The sequence below is a fragment of the Nannobrachium achirus genome, assembly GCF_963921795.1.
Source record: "Nannobrachium achirus genome assembly, chromosome: 6".
NCBI classification, from domain to species: Eukaryota; Metazoa; Chordata; class Actinopteri; order Myctophiformes; family Myctophidae; genus Nannobrachium; species Nannobrachium achirus.
In genome coordinates, this window is record NC_137815.1 from 3,514,483 (window position 1) to 3,540,038 (window position 25,556).

Below are 25,556 nucleotides of genomic sequence, written 5' to 3' on the forward strand. Positions count from 1 at the left end.
AGTTCACTGGTACAAGGTTAGGACTTTAGCCTGCCAAGTCCATTTGCATGTGAATCAAGGCCCAGGGTGCCCTACCCTCCCCCAAAAAGTTGACCACACTACCTCCGAGGTTCTATTTGCACACTTCCAGAGTTACAGACATAGAAGGTTCCATTTAGAAAGCCTCTGTGGTGTGGACCCCACTTTGATAACATTGCTCTATTAAAGACTGTGACATTTGGTCAAATATTAATCATGGGTAGACTTTCAGGTGTTACAAGCTACAATGCTAAGACATTCTTCTTGCTGAAGGTGTCATTATTGTGGGGGAATATGTGGACGTTCCAGCCAAGAGGGCAGCCTTTACTTGGCAGGAATCACCTCTATGATCTAGTTTGGTACATTGAGTGCAAGGGGACAGGGGAGACCTGGTTAATCCCACAGGGGAAATTCTCTTTTAAGATTCACCTAACTGATGGTGCTCAGATGGTTCTTGTGGGGGCTCTCAGTTAGGTTAAGTGAATTGCTCATGGACACGTCATCACATAAATAGCCAGAGCTGGGAATCTAACCTATTCGATTCTATCCAAAAAATTAAGGCCTCTAAATTTGATGAATGATTGAAGTTTTGAAGTACAACAAAAAGGTCTCAACAAAAATCATCTCGCCTTGTGGGGCAGGAGTGAATGTCAGAAGTAACACAAAACAATTAGGAGAATTAAGGGGAATATAAGGGGAATGTCTTGTTTGCATTTATTTAAAGAGAGGAGAAGATGGCTATCTGACTGTGAATACATACAGAATGTATCTGTTGTTTCCAGTTTAAATGATCCTCTAGAAAACTATAAGTTCTGTCAACTTTAGAATGCACAAACAAAGCAACAGAGAGATAAATCTACTTGCTCAACTCCATGCTCACTAAACGTCAATCTCCGTAAAAGAAGATATTGGACTAACCGATTGTTTTCAATTCACGCAAGCACAATTGCCGGCCCACGGCTCGTAGTGAATCATACATTAATACATTATTTCCACATTTTATAATACCACATCCTATCTACAAGCTCACAATGTATTTTGATGCCAATACTTTCATACTTTTTGAATTATGTACTTTAACAGAGTATTTCTACATTACAGTATTGATACTTTTATCCCTGCACAGGGTTAGGTGTGTTCTCTGTGAAAAACCCACTCACCACAAAAAATGTGATTACTTTTTCCACCACTGGGTATGAGGCCAAATCAGTGATCCAATTCTCCCCTGCACATAAGTGAAACCTGTTTTACCAAGTATTTGCATTTACTGGTGTGACTACAGCAGGTCTTGATGCTTAGTATTTCCCCAAGGCACGTGAAAAATATAGTAATACTGGTACATGGGCTAAATAATCTTAGGAACTCAATGAAAGGTTATCAAATGTTTTCTTTAATAATGTGATATGAGGTCAATGAGGAGGCTATACTAAAATGTAGTACTAAGTCCTATTTGCACTGCATTTTTATGAACTATGTCAGTGTTTCTCAAACTTTCAAATTTCCAGGTCTCCCCTTAACTCTGACTGACTCTGATTAGATGATTTCCCATGCAGGACACAAACTGGTGAAAACAGCTGATCTACAAGCTCACAAAACTGAGCCAAAATAGGAGTATAAAGATAACTTTATAAGTAAAGTTATCCCTTAAAGTTTATAAAGAAACTGTATGTGCTCAAAGACTAAATGCAACCATGGTATCTGGGGTGAGACAAGAGCCTTTTTAAGTAAAATAGCCATTTAACAGTGCAGTTGTTTGACACTGTTGACAGACAGCACGCCATGTTTTGAAGCAAATAGGTCAATGCAAAGAGAGACCCGGTCTGTATGAGGTGTGAAGAGGGGGAAGGGGAGTCTACCACCTTTCACAAAGTGAAAAACAACACTGACAAAAAACTAATTTGGAAAGATATCACTTCAGTAAATTGGTAAGGAATTTATTACCAGGGTTTTATTAAAATTCCCTGACTATTAGCAAAACAATTGAAAGCTTTGTTTTATTATTATATTTGATATTATCTTGATAAGTTCCTCCCACGCTGAGAAAGGCTTACACCGAAAAGCTATGCAAAAAGTAATGGCACACAATTCAATTTCAATTCAAAGGTGATGTATTGGCTTATTGACATGAGAAAACATATTTTTACATTGCCAAGCAAGAGTTAAAATATAATAAAATCTTAGTTTCTTCATGAAATTATTGGTAATGATTTGAATTTGTGTAGAACAAAAATTACCCAGTGTTTATTTTTAAATGGACCCTTACAAATACAAATGAGACATTTAATTAACATTTGATGAAAAAGTCCTATGCCAAAATGTATTTTTACACCATTTAAAGTATAATTACTCTCTAGTATCTAGTCTCTTCTGTGGTTCATTTCAATCCCCAGCAAAATAGTTAAACTAATTGCTCTGCTATGCCATCTAGTGTCACTTAACTGTATTGCAGAAGATAAGCTGAAAGGACGGCCTCCTATTTTTAGACACACCCATCTCCAGAGAGACCGGTGGGTGGCCAGAGGTACCTCCAGCCACCTGTGGCGACGAAAAATTCTGTACTGTACTGTATAATGAAGCAAGGCATTAATTTACAAAAAAAAGAAAAGAAAGAAAAGTTTAAGTACAGAGATACAAGGTTTCTGCCCGACAGCAACGACATGTAGGATATAATTATGTAATCATGTATTTATCTATTCCCAAATTACCTCTTGTACTAATGTGTGCTGTTTGATACAAAATAAATAATTTTAACAATGTAAATGTAATGTAAATGACTCCACCAACTATTGCTGTATTGGACTCTATCAGAGTTCTCAACAAGCCTGAAAATGAAGGCCTGGCCCTAACTGGGCCCTAACTGGGCTGACCAGTAATAATGAACATACATTTTAGGTCCTACCTGGCCCGTAAACGTCGGGTCGGGTTAGGGCAATGTTCTACTCTATCATAGTGGTATTATTCTATAACAGTGACTGACAGTCAGGGCTCTATTTTCATTGTCTTATGTACCAGCTCTTTTGCTTTAACTTAAGACTTGGATGCGTAGCAAATGTTCTGTTTGGCTATTCTGAGTGGCCAAACAGCATTCACCATGCATCCAGGTCTTAAGTTAAGGCATAAAAGCTGGTACTTTAGACAGATCAAAATAGAGCCCTAAGTCTCATATCAATGAGCAGCTGCAGTCATGTTGCTGATGGTAAACTGAGAAACAGGTTGGGAAGTGTAACCACTCTCACTGTCCACGGTTTATATTTCACATATTTTGTATTAAACAACTTTTGAGTGAGTCAAAATCAATCTTCTGTGTTTACATATTGCTCTAACATGCACTCTCCCTTAACATACTGTATACAGAAACAGAATGCATGTTAACACCATAGACTGTATAAATGATGGCATACTGAGGAAGATTAAATGAATGAATCAGAAGATTATTATGGAGAATAAACTTAATTCCTGACTCCTGAGTAGTGTGGAGGTGAACATTTTGTGCATACATTAAAAATATGACAAGTTAGTGCCCACAAGGCTGGTTAACAATAAATGCCATGGACTTCAAGTACTACTGAAACCCTTTCTTGTTTTACTATAAAACTGATCATTTTTAATAGGCTATAAACCAACTTGTCATAGCAAGCAGATAAACAAACAGAACACTCTTAACGTATACTATAGTGTAGAATCTCTAAGCTGACGTTTAGTCGCTTTACAAATTAAATTACAATGTTGAAAAGACTGCTGAATCATGATTTATATGAGGCAAGATATTACCGTATATTGTATAATAATTGAGATAGTTGTTATTTTATCCCATTCTATTATTGATTTCCATATTTCAGGTTCAACAATTACAACATTATTAATACTCTTTCTGTTTTGTGAAGTATCAGTTTTCTAATTATTCCAACAATGTGTTTTCTCTTTCCATGAATGACGAATGTGTACGTGAACTAGGCTGTAAGTATCAAATCAGTCCTTCAAGTAGATCCAATGTTTTACATAATGATGTGTATCTATTCCCAAATTACCTATTGTACTAATGTTTGCTGTTTAATACAAAATAAATAATTGTAACAATGTAAATGTAATGTAAATGACTCCACCAAATATTGCAGTATTGGACTCTATCATAGAGTTCTCAACAGGCCTGAAAATGAAGGCCCGGCCCTAACTTGGCCCTAACTGGGCTGGCCAGAGGCCCGGCCCGACTATTTAACATACATTTTAGGCTCTACCTGACCCGTTAACGGCGGGTGAATGCAACCGCGGTTTTCCCGGTGAACCTGAGCACAACGGTGGGGGCGCGAGAGTTTGGGGAACACACACCACTGACTATTGCAGATGATGGAGAGGTTATATATGGCTTTATGTAATGAGAGGCACTCTTGCCAATTTCGTAAGAGACTCGTCGCCAATTGCAAGATAGTTATCTGGGGCCATGATGATAACCTCTTCTTCCCACTACTAACTAGACTAAGGATTTATATTGTCTGTGTTATTGTTTACAACCACAATTATTCACGTGTGGAAAGATCGCAGTTCCACTAGTTTTACTAGTAGGCTTAGAAGCCTTTTCAGAAGTTAATTTGAAGTTTTCCATTTGATGATTTCCTTTATCCTCATCTAATCTTGCGCTAATGCACGCAACTGGTCAGGTTTTAAGGTCTTATTAGTTGTTTCTCCTAAGCTTGCGACCCTCCTTGCCCATCGGCCCCCACTGTTGCGCTCAGGTTCACCGGGAAAACTGCGGTCGCCGGGTGGGTATGGTCGGGTTAGGGCAAAATTCTACTCATAGTGGAACTCTACTCTATCATTGTGGTATTATTCTATAACAGTGACTGACAGTCAGGGCTCTATTTTCATTGTCTTAAAGGAGGACTTCACCACTTTTCAACCTGTCTTCATAATGGGTCATCACTAATGTTCATGATAAAATAGCACAATTTCTCTTATGTACCAGCTCTTTTGCCTCAACTTATTTATATTCCAGTTTTAATATTAAGGGGCTCCCCGTGGCTTGCAAAGTGTTAATGCGGCCCGCAGGTTGATACTGGAATACTGGTACATTATTGATTTCAGCTGTTACAATTCCAAACATGCAAACATCGTCCATATTTGTAGCCTAATGACAAGTATAATTGTTAGCCTTTTTTTATGTCCAACATATTTGCATTTAAGTTCATAAAGTTAACATGAGTATAACTAAACGCATTTTAAATTAAATCAAAATGTTTCAGGATTCCAATTCAAAAATAACAAAAAATTATTCAGGATTCCAATTCAAAAACATCTAAAATAGCAGATCTACAAGCTCAAAACGCGTCACGGTGCGACGCGTTTTGAGCATGTAGATCGGCTATTTTTGATTCTTTTGTATGAGATATACTAGAATGACAAAGTAGGACGTAAGCAATATGCAATGTCGCCCTCTGGAGTGAAGGTGGAAATATAGTGGCCCTCACCATCATCAAAGGTGCCCACCTCTGCTATAAACCAACCTGTCATAGCAAGCAGAAAAACAAACAAATAAACAAAGAAACAAACAAATACTCTTAATGTATACTATAGTGTAGAATTGTATCTCTAAGCTGACGTTTAGTCACTTCACAAATTAAATTACAATGTTGAAAAGAATGCTGATCATGATTTATATGAGGCAAGATATTATATTGTATTATAATTGAGATAGTTGATATTTTATCCCATTCTATTATTGATTTCCATATTTCAGGTTCCAATTAGAACATTATTAATAATCTTTCTGTTTGTGAAGTATCAGTTTTCTAATTATTCCAACCATGTGTTTTCTCTTTTCAAGAATGATGAACGTGAACTAGTGCGTAAGTATCAAATCAATCCTTCATGTAGATCCAATGTTTTACATCATGTTTTCACCATAGCAGAATACAAACTGAATGATTCTAAACCAATTAAACCTAATACTTAAAGGGATATTTCACATAAAAAAAGATCTAATCAGGCTTTTATGAACACCCTGAACAGTTTTTAATTTGCTTAATTCAGTATTTGGATATTTGATGTAAATGTTACCAGGCCCTCCTCCTGTGCTTCTCCCCATACACACCCATTGTAACTTCAAACTCCATTTTAACCAAAAGTTATTGAAAAAAACACGGCCTGCGGTATTAGGAGGCTTGTATGAGTCACCAGAAAAAAATGAATGAATCTATCAGAGTTGGATTTACAATGGGTGTGTATGGGGATTTTACTTCATGTAGATCCAATAGATCAAAGTGTTTTATAAAGTTGTTATTAGAATGCTGAATCATTATTAAGCAAGCTCTTATGTTGTATAATAATAGACCCGTTTCTTGTTTACAAACATTGAGACTAAATGCACAGGTGACTGTATCATGTAATCAATTCCACCAATCCCCAAACCTGTTGTTTTGGGGAGCGCTGGTTTCATTGGCTAATTTTGGTACCGACCTGCGCGCGCATCTAGTTCTTATCAGTGTAACGTGGACCAGAAATACGTCTATTGAGTTAGTCGATGCTTCTACCACTTTTTCTAGTCACATGTTCAAATACTGGATTCTGATTGGCTAAATTCCGGAGGTTATGGCAGAACAACCGCCGCAGTTGTGTGAGGACGAGATCAATGCGCCTCAGTGTACATCCGGGGACTTCAGGAGGTAGTCGGAACACCTTTCCCCCAACCAACATATGACGGTCGTAGCGGTCCTATGTTTACTAACGTGCGTACGACGTCGCCGATTTATTTGGATCCAATGCAATCCGCCAACTTTAAAGCCCCTTTTCTCTGAACCTATGCCTTTCTGGAAGCGAACAGCCTCTATTTACGGCCGGAACGGTCCTTCTAACTGACGTTAGCTTAGCTGTATGCTAGACATCTTTCTCTGCATGGAGTTGGCGTCATCTGGTGGTGAGTAGAAGATGTTGTTTGTGGAACTATTTGCTGTCGTCGCGGAAGTGTTATAGGCAATAATGATTGTAACTTAATATCCTTGCAAGTTACAACTATGTGTTTTCTTTCATGTATACGGAAAAAAGTGGTAGAAAAGCTATTTACCACTCGGGGTCGGACATTATGCTCTGATAATGTCCTGTGTGAGGGTGTTATCGGACTCGGCTTCGCCTCGTCCGATCACCCCCTCACACAGGACATTATCAGAGCATAATGTCCTCTCACTCGGGGTAAATTGCTTACATTTAACCCATTCTGTTAATGCATTCCATTTTCAGTTTCAGGGCCGGTTCTAGGGGGATCAGGGGTGGGCAGAGCCCTAGGTGGTGGTTGGGGATAGGGCCTTTCTGTGTGGAGTTTGCATGTTCTCCCCGTGTTTCCTAGGGTTGATACCCTCACAAAAACATGCAGTAATCCTGGTCTCTATAATGCCTCCCCCTGGCCATCTGGGGAAAGGAACTGGTTGGAATAACGCGTTCCTTCCACGCGCTACGTCCAAACCGGGGAAATCCCCCCTGTCAGGTGAAAAGAAACAACTTGGACTCCTCATGCATAGAAAGAAGCATGAGGTCAGTCCGTTGTCTCCCCAGGCACGGCAGAGGGAGAGCAGAGCCCAGGATTACTTAAAGGACAACTCCGCCCTAAATCACTTCTGGGCTAATTTTCCTACTTATATTGATCCCAAAAGACTGTCCATGGGGTCCATTAGGCAGAAATTCCCCTGTTGTCCAGTTTCCCCAGCAGAACCCAGCAGCTCTCATAGCATAGAGTGGAGCCTATAAGCCTATCACTTTTACACTATTTGTTGTGGTCAAAAGTGTTTTTATTTTTCATGAACGTGTTACTAGTTGTCATTACAAACACATCCATGACATTGTTGTCCCACACAAGCTATCACACTCTTCTAAACAGATGTTATGCTTATATGTGTTTTGCCAAGTCCCGGAAAAGATCCCCTGTGATTGGCCAGTACAGTCACTTTGATTGGCACTTGTGCCGAATGCTCAGCCCAAAACATTATTTATGAGATTGTGGTGGCTTGTGTGGGACAACCAAGGCATGGTTGTGTTTGTAATGACAACTAGTAACACATTCATGAAAAAGAAAATGTCTTTTGTACTCAACAAATAGTGTCAAAGCGATAGGCTTATAGGCTCCACTCTATGCTATGAGAGCTGTTGGGTTCTGCTGGGGAAACTGGACAACAGGGGCATTTCTGCCTAATAGACCCCATGGACAGTCTTTTGGGATCAATATAAGTAGGAAAATTAGCCCAGAAGTGATTTAGGGCGGAGTTGTCCTTTAAGCAATTGGCACTGGGTGAAAAATGTGTTACAAAATCGTGGGATAAAAATTGTGGGAAACAAAAGACCAAAATAGGGCACTGTGTGTCAGAGCAGTTCCCGATGTAGTCTGACAAATGTAATTACATTCCAATCTCACAATTCATCCTATTTATTTACATAATTATTCCATTAAGGTGAGCTCTTCCTTAAAGGACCACTTCACCTCTGGGACAACCAGATCTTATTTTATTGTTGTTTGGGACACGATCAACACAATCCTGAGTTATGTTTTTGTGTTCAATCTGTGTTTTGAGATATTTTAGTATTTCAGCATGTACCTAGTGATGCATTTTGCATCATCAGTGATGTGTTTTGCATCATATGATAAAAAATAAAATAAGATCTGGTTGTCCCAGAGGTGAAGTGGGCCTTTAACATACTGTAAACAGAAACAGAATGCATGTTAATAGCAGATATAAATGATGGCATACTGAGGAAGATTAAATGAACGAATCAGAAGATTATGTATGCGATAAGGTCTTGCTGCGCTGTCATTATGGCGTATATAGACACGATGGGCTGATAATTCCCCGAGGTGGAGCAGAGGGGAATTATCAGCCTGAAGTGTCCATATACACCATAATGACCAAGCAGCAAGACCTTATAGCACTTATTACCCGGCTAATAAATACAATTAATAATTTGACTCAAAACTAAAAACAAAATGAAGTATTTCCTTGTTTACAGACGGCTGAAAGTGTTCCACAAGTGTTGCGCTCGCGGGTGGCCATGGAAAACAAGGAAGTGCTGATCAAATAGAATCCATTTTCTGTTACTACGTCATCTATTTCTCGCCTCAAATGTTTTTAAAAACATTCTTCAGAGCAACGTTTGGTTGTAAATGACGCTGTGTGTTTGTTTAGGGGCTGACATGTTGGATAATTCCACGCAGTGCAGCCTGAATACAGCAGCTGCTCTGAGCCGTTGATTAGGCAGCGGTGAATTATAGAGCGGAGTGGTCATTATACGCCTATAATTCACCGCTGATTTCAGCGCTCGACCAATCAGAATCAAGCATCCAAACAAGCCGGGTAATAATATGGAGTAGTTTCTGAGTAGTGTGGAGGTGAACGTGTTTTGCAAACATTCAAAATATTGCAGTTGATATGAAAAGCAAATCATCTTGACATCAGACAAAAGATTCATTAAACTGAACATTTCTTCTACCATGAAATTGATCATTTTACTATAAATCAATCTGTTACTATGTTTACTATAATGTAGAATTTTATCTCTAAGCTGACGTTTAGTGACTTTTCAAATGTAATTAGAATGTTTATTACTTTATTTCTTGTTATTAGAATGCTGAATCATTATAGCTATTATTTTGTATAATAATTGAGTTATTCAATTAATTTAACCCATTCTGTTATTGCATTCCATGTTTCATTTTGCTTAACAATCAGCACATTGTTAGTAATCTTTCTATTGGTGAAGTATCAGTTTTCTTACCATTCCAACCATGTGTTTTCCCTTTTCATGAATGATGAATGTGAACGTGAACTAGATGGTGAGTATCAGATTTACATCAAGTTTTCACCATAGTAGAATACAAGCTGAAGGAGTCTTAACCAATTAAACCCTCTACAAACCTGAGTTAACTCTGTACCAGGGTTTCCGCTAGGCATTTTTGGGGCCGGCCACCTTGGCCGGCAAGATTATATTTTACCGGCCAATCAATTAATTTATCGGCCATATTATATTGAACGTCACATACGTGTTTGCATATGAGATACTGTATAGGCCTACATGGTGCACCGTGCACCCAACTGATAATTACACCATTTTATGTTTGCGCTGGGCTTCCTTCCTCTTTATCACAGATGCAATTGCAAAATGTTCCAACAAAATAATATCCTAACTATCTACTTATGTAGAGGTATCGCTTGCCAAAAAAAGAAGTGAATAGGTTAAAGTGGGCGAGCAACTCAAGCGAACCGTTTGTGCACCCTGCCACACAGTGGCCTACAAATTAATAAGTTAATAGTATATGATTTTGGCTTCACGTCTCATTAAACCTTTTACACACAACATTTGTTTTATTTTGTTAATGTTATGTTATGATGGCACAAGGAAGGTTGACTTGCCTCTGTTGCTTTGACCACGATGGCATCACATCCATGCGATCAGAAAGTCATGTGCGTGCTTGTATAATATCCATGATTCCACAGAGTTCGGGTCCCTTTTTTATTATCGTCTACTGGGTCCAGCTTGGTATAGATTACCTCGGAAGAACCCCAGTTCTGTTCTGATTATAACACTAAACCCACGCTGATTGTTACAAGGTGCTGGAACTGTCAGCTGTGAAACGTGATGTGTGCTTCTCCGTAAGGCTGTGTGCGTGTCTAAAATAGCAGACATACAAGCTCACAGCGCGGCACGTTTCGCCTTGTTGTGAGCTTGAAGCTCTGATATTTCCAATGCACGTAACCATGCACACAGCGCAGTGGAGATGGGATTTATGGCTCTTTGAAGTGAGCCGGATCTCTGGGATCCGTTCCTTTCAAAGAGCCGTTCAAAAGACTGGCTCATTCTAGTAGTTACTTTGTAGATTTTGATTATAATTACAAATAACTTCAACCATATATACATTTATTTCGGACATATATAGGTACATATATGCCATTTGAGAATAGCTGATCTACAAGCTCACAATGCTATCGTTCATTTCAAAGAGCCGTTCAAAAGACTCGATTCGTTCCTCTACAGCGCAGCATGAAGCAGCAGCAGTGGCGGTGAGCTCCGCTGTCGTCAGACTCACAGAAGATGATACAAATTTTAAATTATGATTGGTTTTAATGGTTGTAGCTTTACTACTTTAGACAAATAATTACGTGTATAATAAGATTAAATGATAAAATAGCCTAAGAGGCATTTTCCCAGCCGGCCACGGTGGCCGGTGGACTTTATAATTACCGGCCAATTAAACATTTAACTGGCCAATGGCCGGTAAATACCGGCTAACGGAATCTCTGCTCTGTACTTGGACCACTGTTTCCCTCACCACCACATGTCTCTGTTAAAAATAGCAGATCTACAAGCTCACAGCGTGTGGCGTTACAATGCGTTTAGAGCTTGTAGAGCCGAAATTTTTGGTTAATGTTCCCCCCTGAAAGTAGATGTTGGGGTTTGAGTGTTAAATGTCACAGTGAATTGTAGCTATATCCTACATTGCTTGACGTTTTAAAGTCTAATGTTTTCTTAAGAGGATAGTTATGTTTTTGTTTTAATTAACATAACCCCAAATAATTACATAAAATGTAAATTACTCAAAAGGTTCTTGACAATCGTGCACTCTATCATTGTGATACTACTCTACTAGTAAGACGCCTCGGGGCGACATGCAACCAAGGGCGAGGTCGCGCCATGTCTTGGCCATCTGGCAAGTGATGTATATCGGACCAGTTACCCATATGGAGATCTATGTACTGTATATGGAGATATGCTGTGAGAGCCCAAACATGCTTACTCAGTTATTTGTTATGTGAAAGTCCAATGACGTCTATGACATCTGACATCATACATACAATCCCTTGTATGCCCATACATGGAGATCCCTGTCTGTAGAATCAGCCATGGGCTGTTTTGACCATATATGGATTCTGTTAGTGTGGTATGTGGCCGATGTGGCCTCCATATATGGGCATTCCCATATGAAGTCCTGTAAGATATAGGCTTAAATTTTAATGACATCAGGGATCTCCATGTATGGGCGTAAAAGGGATTCTGTTAGTGTGGTTCCCCTGACATCACAGTGAAGTCAGAGTGTGATGTCAGAGCGGCAAACCTGTTATGTTAGAGTGGTTCCCCTGACATCACAGTGACGTCAGAGCATGATGTCAGAGCGGCAAACCCATAGACCGTAAAAAAGTGTACACGTCCGTCCAGACAGACGTCTACGGACAAGCTGTGATGGTTCTGATAGTAAACGGCGACCTGTGGTCACAATAACAGTGAGTGACCGTCAGGGCCCTAAAATAAAGCTCTTAATCCCAGCTCATATTCCTTAATTAAGTGATAACGGCATCAAGGACACAACAGATTGATCATTATGATTAATGAAGCAAGCCATTATTTTGTATAATAATTGAGATAGTCAATTAATTTAACCTATTATCGCATTCCTTAACAATTTGCAAATTATTAATAATCTTTCTGTTTGTGAAGTATCAGTTTTCTAATTATTCCAACCATGTGTTTTCTCTTTTCATGAATGATGAACGTGAACTAGCCTGTAAGTATCAAATCAATCCTTCATGTAGATCCAATGTTTTCACCATAGCAGAATACAAACTGAAGGATTATAAACCAATGAAACCCTCTATACTTAACCAGTAAGACTCCCTAATCGGGAGATAAGCGACCGTTGGTCGCTTATCTCCACAAATAGGCCAAAAGTTTGTTTTACCAATTATCAAGACATACGGGCAGTTGACAGTTTGCCATGGTTACTCATTGAAGTTGAATCTCCATATATGGAGATAACCTACGCATCACACTAAGTCTGACCTCACCAGCCCATATTTGGGCATGAGCAACTTATGTCTCCATATATGGAGATATGATGACATCACACAGTCCTCAGCCGATGATGTGGCGTGATGTCATACAATACACAAACGAGCCCTACAGTATAAAGGGGCAATTCTTGCCAGGAAAGAAGCATTTCTTCGACTCAGACCTTATCGCCAGGGTTGGCTTATAGCAGCTCTCGGTACGACCATATATGGATTCTGTTAGTGTGGATCTCCTAACAGGGCATCATCTGGGATACAATCCCTTTTATGCCCATATATGGAGATCCCTAACAGAATCCCTTTCATGCCCATATATGGAGATCCCTAACAGAATCCCTTTTATGCCCATATATGGAGATCCCTAACAGCATCCCTTTTATGCCCATATATGGAGATCACTAACAGCTAACATAATCCCTTTTATGCCCATATATGGAGATCCCTAACAGAATCCCTTTTATGCCCATATATGGAGATCCCTAACAGAATCCCTTTTATGCCCATATATGGAGATCCCTAACAGAATCCCTTTTATGCCCATATATGGAGATCCCTAACAGAATCCCTTGTATGCCCATATATGGAGATCCCTAACAGAATCCTTTTTATGTCCATATATGGAGATCCCTAACAGAATCCCTTTTATGCCCATATATTATGGAGAAATCCCTGCTCTGAGTATCTGACATCAGTGTGATGTCACCTGTTTATGCCCATATATGGAGATCCCTGCTCTGCGTATTGGTAAAACCATGGTTGCTAAGGTGGTTGCTAACGTACACTAACAGACCAGCAACAACAGACTGTTGCCACAGCAACGTACACAAAGGTTTGTGTACACATGTGGTGTGATGTCATACTGATGCGAAGATATGAGCAGGGCAAAGGTGTGACGTGTGACGTGTGACCGACGGACGGACAGACGGACGGACGGACGGACGGACGGCCGGTGGAGGTTTTCATAGTAAACTGCTCCCTGACGGTCGCAATGAAACAGACTCTGTAATTGGACCCCTTTCTCCCGCTATACAATTCTCTTTGTAAACAAAACAGCCAAACTACAAGCTTACATCTTATTGTGGTGCAACGCGTTGTGAGCTTGTATATCGGCTATCCAGAGCCCACCCAAACATGCATCCTACCCACCCAATCGAAATTAACCTTCTCTTAATGCGGCCCGCAGGTTGATACTGGAATACTGGTACATTATTGATTTCAGCTGTTACAATTCCAAACATGCAAACATCGTCCATATTAGTAGCCTAATGAAGTATAAATGTTAGCCTTTTTTTATGTCCAACGTATTTTCATTTAAGTTCATAAAGTTAACATGAGTATAACTAAACGCATTTTAAATTAAATCAAAATGTTACATTTCAATTAAAAAATAACAAAAAATTATTCAGGATTCCAATTTAAAAAAAATCTAAAATAGCAGATCTACAAGCTCAAAACGCGTCACGGTGCGACGCGTTTTGAGCTTGTAGATCGGCTATGTTTGATTCTTTTGTATGAGATATACTAGAATGACAATGTAGGACGTAAGCAATATGCAATGTGGCCCTCTGGAGTGAAGGTGGAAATATAGTGGCCCTCACCATCATGAAAGTTGCCCACCTCTGCTATAAACCAACTTGTCATAGCAAGCAGAAAAACAAACAAATAAACAAAGAAACAAACAAAACACTCTTAATGTATACTATAGTGTAGAATTGTATCTCTAAGCTGACATTTAGTCACTTCACAAATTAAATTACAATGTTGAAAAGAATGCTGAATCATGATTTATATGAGGCAAGATATTATATTGTATGATAGTTATTATTTTATCCCATTCTATTATTGATTTCCATATTTCAGGTAACAATTAGAAAAGTATTAATAAACTTTCTGTTTGTGAAGTATCAGTTTTCTAATTATTCCAACCATGTGTTTTCTCTTTTCATGAATGATGAACGTGAACTAGTGTGTAAGTATCAAATCAATCCTTCATGTTGATCCAATGTTTTACATCATGTTTTCACCATAGCAGAATACAAACTGAAAGATTATAAACCAATGAAACCCTCTATACATAAAGGGATATTTCACATAAAAAAAAACTTTAGGTAATTGTATCATCTAATCAGGCTTTTATGAACACCCTGAACAGTTTTTAATTTGCTTAATTCAGTATTTGGATATTTGATGTAAATGTTACCAGGCCCTCCTCCTCCAGTGCTTCTCCCCATACACACCCATTGTAACTTCAAACTCCATTTTAACCATGATAGATTAAAAAATACAAATAAATGAAAAAAGTTATTGAAAAAAAAACACAGCCTGCAGTATTAGGAGGCTAGTATGAGTCACCAGAAAAACAAATGTTTTTAATGAATCTATCAGAGTTTGGATTTACAATGGGTGTGTATGGGGATTTTACTTCATGTAGATCCAATTATAGATCAAAGTGTGTTATAAAGTTGTTAGAATGAATGCTGAATCATTATTAAGCAAGCTCTTATGTTGTATAATAATAGACCCGTTTCTTGTTTACTAACATTGAGACTAAATGCACAGGTGACTGTATTATGTAATCAATTCCACCAATCCCCAAACCTGTTGTTTTGGGGAGCGCTGGTTTCATTGGCTAATTGTGGTACCGACCTGCGCACGCATCTAGTTCTTATCAGTGTAACGTGGACCAGAAATACGTCTATTGAGTTAGTCGATGATTTAACCCATTCTGTTATTGCATTCCATTTTCAGTTACAGGGCCGGTTCTAGGGGGATCAGGGGTGGGCAGAGCCCTATGTGGTGGTTGGGGATAGGGCCTTTCTGTGTGGAGTTTGCATGTTCTCCCCGTGTCTCCTAGGGTTGATACCCTCACAAAAACATGCAGTAATCGTGGTCTCTATAATGCCTCCCCCTGGCCATCTGGGGAAAGGAACTGGTTGGAATAACGTGTTCCTTCCACGCGCTACGTCCAAACCGGGGAAATCCCCCCCTGTCAGGTGAAAAGAAGCAACTTGGACTCCTCATGCATAGAAAGAAGCATGAGGTCAGTCCGTTGTCTCCCCAGGCACGGCAGAGGGAGAGCAGAGCCCAGGATTAGGTAATTGGCACTGGGTGAAAAATGGGTTACAAAATCGTGGGATAAAAAATGTGGGAAACAAAAGAGCAAAATAGGGCCCTGTGTGTCAGAGCAGTTCCCGATGTAGTCTGACAAATGTAATTACATTCCAATCTCACAATTCATCCTATTTATTTACATAATTATTCCATTAAGGTGAGCTCTTCCTTAACATACTGTACACAGAAACAGAATGCATGTTAATAGCAGATAGAAATGATGGCATACTGAGGAAGATTAAATGAATGAATCAGAAGATTATGTATGCGATAAGGTCTTGCTGCGTGGTCATTATGGCGTATATAGACACGACGGGCTGATAATTCCCCGAGGTGGAGCCGAGGGGAATTATCAGCCTGAAGTGTCCATATACTCCATAATTACCAAGCAGCAAGACCTTATAGCACTTATTACCCGGCTAATAAATACAATTAATAATTTGACTCAAAACTAAAAACAAAATGAAGTATTTCCTTGTTTACAGACGGCTGAAAGTGTTGCACAAGTGTTGCGCTCGCGGGTGGCCTTGGAAAACAAGGAAGTGCTGATCAAATAGAATCCATTTTCTGTTACTACGTCGTCTATTTCTCGCCTCAAATGTTTTTAAAAACATTCTTCAGAGCAACGTTTGGTTGTAAATGACGCTGTGTGTTTGTTTAGGGGCTGACATGTTGGATAATTCCACGCAGTGCAGCCTGAATACAGCAGCTGCTCTGAGCCGTTGATTAGGCAGCGGTGAATTATAGAGTGGAGTGGTCATTATACGCCTATAATTCACCGCTGATTTCAGCGCTTGACCAATCAGAATCAAGCATCCAAACAAGCCGGGTAATAATATGGAGTAGTTTCTGAGTAGTGTGGAGGTGAACGTGTTTTGCAAACATTCAAAATATTGCAGTTGATATGAAAAGCAAATCATCTTGACATCAGACAAAATATTCATTAAACTGAACATTTCTTCTACCATGAAATTGATCATTTTACTATAAATCAATCTGTTACTATGTTTACTATAGTGTAGAATTTTATCTCTAAGCTGACGTTTAGTGACTTTTCAAATGTAATTCTAATGTTAATTACTTGTTATTTCTTTTTATTAGAATGCTGAATCATTATAGCTATTATTTTGTATAATAATTGAGTTATTCAATTAATTTAACCCATTCTGTTATTGCATTCCATGTTTCATTTTGCTTAACAATCAGCACATTGTTAGTAATCTTTCTATTTGTGAAGTATCAGTTTTCTAACCATTCCAACCATGTGTTTTCCCTTTTCATGAATGATGAATGTGAACGTGAACTAGCTGCATGTGAGTATCAGATTTTCATCAAGTTTTCACCATAGCAGAATACAAGCTGAAGAAGTCTTAACCAATTAAACCCTCTACAGACCTGAGTTTACTCTGTACTTGGACCACTGTTTCCCTCACCACCACATGTCTCTGTTAAAAATAGCAGATCTACAAGCTCACAGCGTGTGGCGTTACAATGCGTTTAGAGCTTGTAGAGCCGAAATTTTTGGTTAATGTTCCCCCCTGATTGTAGATGTTGGGGTTTGAGTGTTAAATGTCACAGTGAATTGTAGCTATATCCTACATTGCTTGACGTTTTAAAGTCTAATGTTTTCTTAAGAGGATAGTTATGCTTTTGTTTTAATTAACATAACCCCAAATAATTAGATAAAATGTAAATTACTCAAAAGGTTCTTGACAATCGTGCACTCTATCATTGTGATACTACTCTACTAGTAAGACGCCTCGGGGCGACATGCAACCAAGGGCGAGGTCGCGCCATGTCTTGGCCATCTGGCAAGTGATGTATATCGGACCAGTTACCCATATGGAGATCTATGTACTGTATATGGAGATATGCTATGAGAGCCCAAACATGCCTAGTCAGTTATTTGTTATGTGAAAGTCCTATGACGTCTATGACTTCTGACATCATACATACAATCCCTTGTATGCCCATACATGGAGATCCCTGTCTGTAGAATCAGCCACACAGATATGGGCTGTTTTGACCATATGTGTCCCAATCTCACTGAGAGCCAGTCATCTCGGAAAGTACAGCTTTAGACAGGGACTGAAAATACCTTTTTTTTTTTTTTTTCACTAAAATGTGATAAAGCCACTAAAGCATTTCATAAATTTCAGGCTACATTTCACTTAAACGCCAGAGCTTAACTCTGCATGTAAATAAGACTTTTTTTAATTAATGTGAGAGATCGTCAGGTCATTTGGAGGTTAGAAATGTATTTAGAACTTGAATATCTCAAAAGTAATATTTCAGCATGGCATCATTCTATAAGCCACATCTTCAAAACTGTTGCAAGCTCCACAACCAATATATCATTTTGTAGCTATGAAAAAAAAATGAAAATGAATAAAAATCCAATGACTGGCTCCCAGCCAAATTGGGACACATATATGGATTCTGTTAGTGTGGTATGTGGCCGATGTGGCCTCCATATATGGGCATTCCCATATGAAGTCCTGTAAGATATAGGCTTAAATTTTAATGACATCAGGGATCTCCATGTATGGGCATAAAAGGGATTCTGTTAGTGTGGTTCCCCTGACATCACTGAAGTCAGAGTGTGATGTCAGAGCGGCAATCCCGTTATGTTAGAGTGGTTCCGCTGACATCACAGTGACGTCAGAGCATGATGTCAGAGCGGCAAACCCATAGACCATAAAAAAGTGTACACGTCCGTCCAGACAGACGTCTACGGACAAGCTGTGATGGTTCTGATAGTAAACGGCGACCTGTGGTCACAATAACAGTGAGTGACAGTCAGGGCCCTAAAATGAAGCTCTTAATCCCAGCTCATATTCCTTAATTAAGTGATAACGGCACCATCTTATGCAAGGACACAACAGATTGATCATTATGATTAATGAAGCCAGCTATTAGTTTGTATAATAATTTAGATAGTCAATTAATTTAACCTATTATCACATTCCTTAACAATTTGCAAATTATTAGTAATCTTTCTGTTTTGTGAAGTATCAGTTTCCTAATTATTCCAACCATGTGTTTTCTCTTTTCATGAATGATGAACGTGAACTAGTTGGTAAGTATCAAATCAATCCTTCATGTAGATCCAATGTTTTACATCATGTTTTCACCATAGCAGAATACAAACTGAAGGATTCTAAACCAATGAAACCCTCTATACTTAATGAAACAGACTCTGTAATTGGACCCCTTTCTCCCGCTATACAAATCTCTTTGTAAACAAAACAGACAAACTACAAGCTTACATCTTATTGCGGTGCAATGCGTTGTGAGCTTGTATATTGGCTATCCAGAGCCCACCCAAACATGCATCCTGCCCACCCAATCAAAATTAAAAAAAGAAAAAAAGAAAAAATCTAAAACTAAAATATCAATTTACAGGTTAGATCAAAGGTGCACACAGTAACTTTCATGTATTCAGAGATTCAAATCCAGATCTTGTGCTGATCTTTAAAGTGAATGGCAGCCGATACTCTGGTTTGATTAAAGTAACACCCAAACACACCTTGGCACCGTGCCCAGATTACCACACCCATAATAGCAACATGGGCATTGGTCACTCCTCCATGTCTTCATTTAATTAATAAGACCTGCCCTTAATTAAGACCAAAAGAGGGCCCTGTGTGTCAGAGCAGTTCCTCATGTAGTCTGACAGATGAGATTACATTCCAATCATCATAATCCTGAGCTCTTCCTTAACATACTGTACACAGAAACAGAATGCATGTTAACTCATTTACCGCCTCCCCCGATAGTCCCGAGAAAATCCCAATGTCGTTCCCCGCCAGGCCCGATAGTCCCGAGAATTTGCTTTTATATAATGTAATGTTTAATTACACTCTTCCACAGCCCGTGACAAATTTTTAGCCTTCTATCATAAAAATATCACACATCAAAGTAAGTGTGTTTGAAAAAAAGACTAATAATGTATAAATTGCAATACAAATGTATAAATCTCCCCATAACCCACAGTGAACTGGCAAAGCGACGCATTTGAGCTCAAAAGGCTGGCTGCGAAAAAAAAAAAAAGAAAAAAAAAGTGAGAACAGCTGTGTGTGTGTGTGTGTGTGTGTGTGTGTGTGTGTGTGTGTGTGTGTGTGTGTGTGTGTCTGTGTGCTTCCCCTACAGTGGTCCACGCACTGTATCTCTGTTTCAGTGGTCCCTGTTGGACCCCCTGATTCAGCACATATAGGTTACGTTCAGTCCCATAAAAAACAGTGCTATCAGTGAGATCTGCCTCTCTCTGCCTCTCTCTCTCTCTCTCTCTCTCTCTCTCAAGACACAAAACACACAATTATCACCAATTCGCCATATAAATGCTTCTAAAACGTACCTGATAATGATGATGGTTGATTTGAATCCACACCCTGGTTTATCCATATATCCAGGCTATAATATTAGTTTTATAATGGTATTTAGTCCACAAACTGTAGTCCACAAACAAGCCATGATCGCCTTTGCAAAGGCGGGGGTCCCTGGTCGCCTTTCTAACGGAACCATTGACCAATAGGGGGTCCGCGATCCAACGCTTCGCCGACCTCCGCAGAGCAGTGCGGAGTTACATAACTTTGTAAAAATCAATCGATCATTTGTTACATAAGTTCACACGACAAGATCCAGTGAAGTGGTCCCTGGCTGTGATCTCAAGAAGGGGGTCCTCTCACTACCCTGGTCTCCAGCCAACACTTCTCAGGGAACCAGGCGGTCCACGCTCCCCCCAAAAAACGAGTGAAAAACTACTGTAAATGAAGACTCAAAAGACGCACCGCACCAGAGATCAACTACTTGCTCGTTAGGCACTAACAAGTGTTTCATACGAAACACTTGTGTTTAGCAGGGCAGTGCAGAGGATTTTTTAGGGGCAGGGGGAGACATTTTTCTAACATGTCCTAGAACGTGAAAATAGCAGAACTATAAGCTCTACAAGCTCTCAATGTGTCACAGAGCGATGTGTGAGCTTGTAGAGCTTGTAGATCTGCTATTTTCACATTCTAGCACATGTTAGAAAAAAGACTCATGCCCCCTTTGATGTCATTTGTGTGTGTGCACCTGTACAAAAAACCAAAACCAGCTGAGACCAAAGCAGACATACAGAGACAGAGAGAAAGCGCCCCCAAGTGGGGGCTCACATACATACTCACAGAAATACTGCAAAACAGTACAGTATGTGAAATTGCTGAGTGTATGGTCAGACATAGCCAATACAAATATGTTTCTCTGCATTTTTCTAAACAGAAAATTAAAAAAAAAGAAATCCTATTACATAATTACATTAGTACACTTATCTGATAATGCCTGAAGCCATAAAGACAAATATCAAGTGAGTTATCCACTTGAAAAGCGATCGATCACAAAAAGGTCAATATCTCCAGTTTTTTCAATTATAGCTGGATTTTGGTCAAAAATGGCTATTTTGAGATGGCTGCAACTATAGAAAAAAAAGCTTTTTATTTATTTATTTTATTTTTTGGTGAGACTAGAGCTTGTCCTGTTTCATTTCAGGTACTGTATTACATTGTCGAAAAAATACAGAATTTAGGAAAAATGTCAATATAAAAAAAATATATACATTTTTTTATTAAACAAAATGGCAGGAGAGCCATACAGTGAATGTTAAAATGGCGGTCAATGTGTTAATAGCAGATATAAATGATGGCATACTGAGGAAGATTAAATGAATGAATCAGAAGATTATTATGGAGTAGTTTCTGAGTAGTGTGGAGGTGAACGTGTTTTGCATACGTTCAAAATATTGCAGTTGATATGATTTTGAATAATAATTATAATAATATAAGGGTAATAATAATTATAATTTGTTATTAGAATGCTGAATCATTATAGTTATTATTTTATTATAATTGAGTTAATTAATTTAACTGATTCTGTTATTGCACTTGGACCACTGTTTCCCTCTACACCAAATTGCTCTGTTAAAAATACTGTAGCAGATCTACAAGCTCACAGTGTGTGGCGTTACGATGCGTTTAGAGCTTGTAGAGCCACAATTTTTGGTTAATGTTCCCCCCTGAATGTGGACGTTGGGGTTCAGGTGTTTAAATGTCACAGTGAATTGTAGCTATATCCTACATTGCTTGACGTTTTAAAGTCTAATGTTTTCTTAAAGGACAACTTTAGTTTTTTACAACAAGGGTTCATATTTTAGATTGTAATTAAAGAATATATTTCAGGCCTGAAATTGAAGGCCCGGCCCTAACTGGGCTGACCGGCCCGGCCCGACTAATTAACATACATTTTAGGCTCTAACTGGCCCGTTAAAGGACAACTTTGGTTTTTTACAACAAGGGTTCATATTTTAGATTGTAATTAGAGAAAAGAAAAAGTGAATGTTAAAATGTTTTCATTTGCTTCGTTCTATTGTTTTATCACGTTTACCGGGCTGAAATGTGGGGCATGCGTACGCATGGGGGCATGCGTACAAGTGGCTAAATATGTCTTTTTAGACACAATAAGCCAGCAGTATCTTTATTGCTATTTGCAGTAACACTTCTAGCCCCCATAAGTCACATCCAACCATGAAAGCTTGTGTTGTATCTTGGGAATGGGCTTATTCTGTGTAAAATGACATATTTACTCCAACACGCCCATGCCCCAAACACTGAAATAAGAATCTCTAAAACAATAGAACGAAGCAAATGAAAACATTTTAACATTCACTTTTTCTTTTCTCTAATTACAATCTAAAATATGAACCCTTGTTGTAAAAAAACAAAGTCGCGGTTTTCCCGGTGAACCTGAGCACAGCGGTGGGGCACGGTAGTTTGGGGATCACACACCACTGACAGATGATGGAGAGGTTATATATATAGCTTTATGTAATGAGAGGCACTCTTGCCAATTTCGTAAGAGACGCCAATTGCAAGATATTTAAAAGTTATTTGGGGCCATGATGATAACCTCTTCTTCCCACTACTAACTAGATTAAGGATTTATATTGTCTGTGTTTTTGTTTACAACCACAATTATTCACGTGTGGAAAGATTGCAGTTCCACTAGTTTTACTAGTAGGCTATAGTGTAGGCTTAGAAGCCTTTTCAGAAGTTAATTTAATGTTTTCCATTTAATGACTTCCTTTATCCTCATCTAATCTTGCGCTAATGCACACAACTGTTTTCACCAGGTTTTAAGGTCTTTATAGGTCCTCACTAATGTTCATGATAAAATAGCACAATTTGTACCAGCTCTTTTGCCTTAACTTAAGACTTGGAGGTGTAGCAAATGCTGTTTGGCTGTTCTGAGTGGCCAAACAGCATTTGCCAGGCATCCAGGTCTTAAGTTAAGGCATAGAAGCTACTTAAGACAATCAAAATAGAGCCCTAAGTCTCATATCAATGAGCAGCTCCAGTCATGTTGCTGCTGGTAAACTGAGAAACAGGTCGGGAAGTGTAACCACTCTCATTACTTTATATTTACATTTAACATATTTTTTTCATAAACATTTTTTGACTGAGTCAAAATCAATCTTCTGTGTTTACAGTACATATTGCTCTAACAAGCACTCTCCCTTAAAGTAGTTTACCCCCAAAATGACCTTTTTTCTATTGATTACTCATGCCATGGAGAGTAGAGTTCAATAATATTTTTTGGTTTTTGTCACATTCCTAAGACAAAGATTTGAATCGAGTAAATTTACCCCCATTGATTCCGGATGGGGACCCGTTTCGAAACGGGTCCCCATCCGGAACGAATGGGGGTAAATTTATTGTTATCACATTTTTCACACAGTAATCAATAGAAAAAAAGTCATTTTGGGGCTGAACTACTCCTTTAAAGGGATCCCTGGCTAAATTATGACAAATATGCCTTAATACATTATAATTGTCCTCTATAAATACAATGTAAAATTAAAAACACCTTAACCCTTAAGTTCTGTTCAGATTCACTACACCTTCGTTCTGTTCGGGTCATTTTGACCCGGGGGATATTTGGTTTAAAAAAAACAACACTAATATAAATTTTAACTTAACAAATCATCATGATACATTGACTTTGACTCAATACCAAACAATTCATAATATATATATGGTAAATGTTTGCATTTCTGCTTTGCTATATCACATTAAACACTGAAAGAGCTAGGCGTTTTTTTTTTCTGATTTAGCTGAAATTCATGTAAAGAAAACTACTTTATTTAATACTGGGCAATTGCTCATGCTTATAGGGAAAAAAAAATCAGACAATGTTTTCATGAACTTTTTTTTTCTCCCCAACATGCCCATTAATTGAATACTTGTGGTTCAAGAACAGGACATCATTCTCACATAGAGCTGAACACACATGTGAACACACATGAACGTCACATATGAATATACACTTGAACATAATACACTAGGACAGAGGTTTTCAAACACTTTGGTCTCAGGGCACCCCTGTAAACAACATTTTCATCCACAGCACCCCTGAATTACAGTGTTACTTTCCAGCACCTTATGTTTATGTAAAATAATGTAAAATTTCCCCTAAAATACAGTACAGTCGAAGGAAAACTTCAGATAAGTGAGGGGTGAGGGTGAGTGGTGAGGGTGAGGGGTGAGGAGGAGAGGGGGTGAAGGGTGTGTGTGTGTGGTGGTGTGGGGGGGGGGGGGTGAGGGCGATAGGAAGGGGGAGGGGGGGGAGGTGACTGTGTGTCTGTGTTAGTATAAATGCTTTCTTTTATTTCTGTGCATCTGGGGTGGCGGGGGGGGGGGGGGGGGTGGGGGGAGGGAGGTGGGGTTGGGTTGGGTTGGGGGGTTTGGAGGGGAGGGGGTAAGGGTGAGGTGAGGGGGGTTGGAGGGGGGAGGGGGGAGGGGTGGAAGGGGTTAGGGGGTGATTGTGTATCTGTGTTTGTACATGATTCCTTGTATTTATGTGCATCGGGGGGGGGGGGGTTAGGTGTGGGGAGGGGGAGGGGGGAGGGTTCGAAGTGCTGTTCGACCCGAACAGCACTAAAGGTTCAAAAAATATGAGGGGGGTGTAGCATGGGTGTAGTGCAAAAACATTTTTTTTACATGTTCATCTCAGAAAAATCTTTAAGGCCAGTGAGTTTCAGGTGGAAAAAAATGTAACTTCTACCTTTTTTTTCCAAATGAAAATGTAAAACGGGTCAAAATGACCCGAACAGCACTTAAGGGTTAAATATTGTATTTCTTCTAGAAATAGCTAATCTTTCACTCAAGAGGGGAAATGCCTGCCATGCAAGTTGATGATGTCATAAATCCATGTATGAGCTATCCCTATAGAATGTATGGCATGCATGTGAAAATAAAAACAAACTTTAATTCCTATGGTTAATATGAGCATCAAATCAACATTTCAAATGTTTGTGTGTTGTTGTTTTGTGCCATAAATTCCATAGGGATAGACCACACATGGTTTTATGACATCATCAACTTTTGATGGGCATTTCCCCTATTGACTGAAAGATTGGCTATTTCTAGAAGAAATACAATATTTAAGGTGTTTTTAATTTTACATTGTAGTTATAGAGGACAATTATAATGTATTAAGTCATATTTGTCGTATTAGCGAGGGATCCTTTTAACATACTGTATACATAAACAGAATGCATGTTAACACCATACACTGTATTAACGA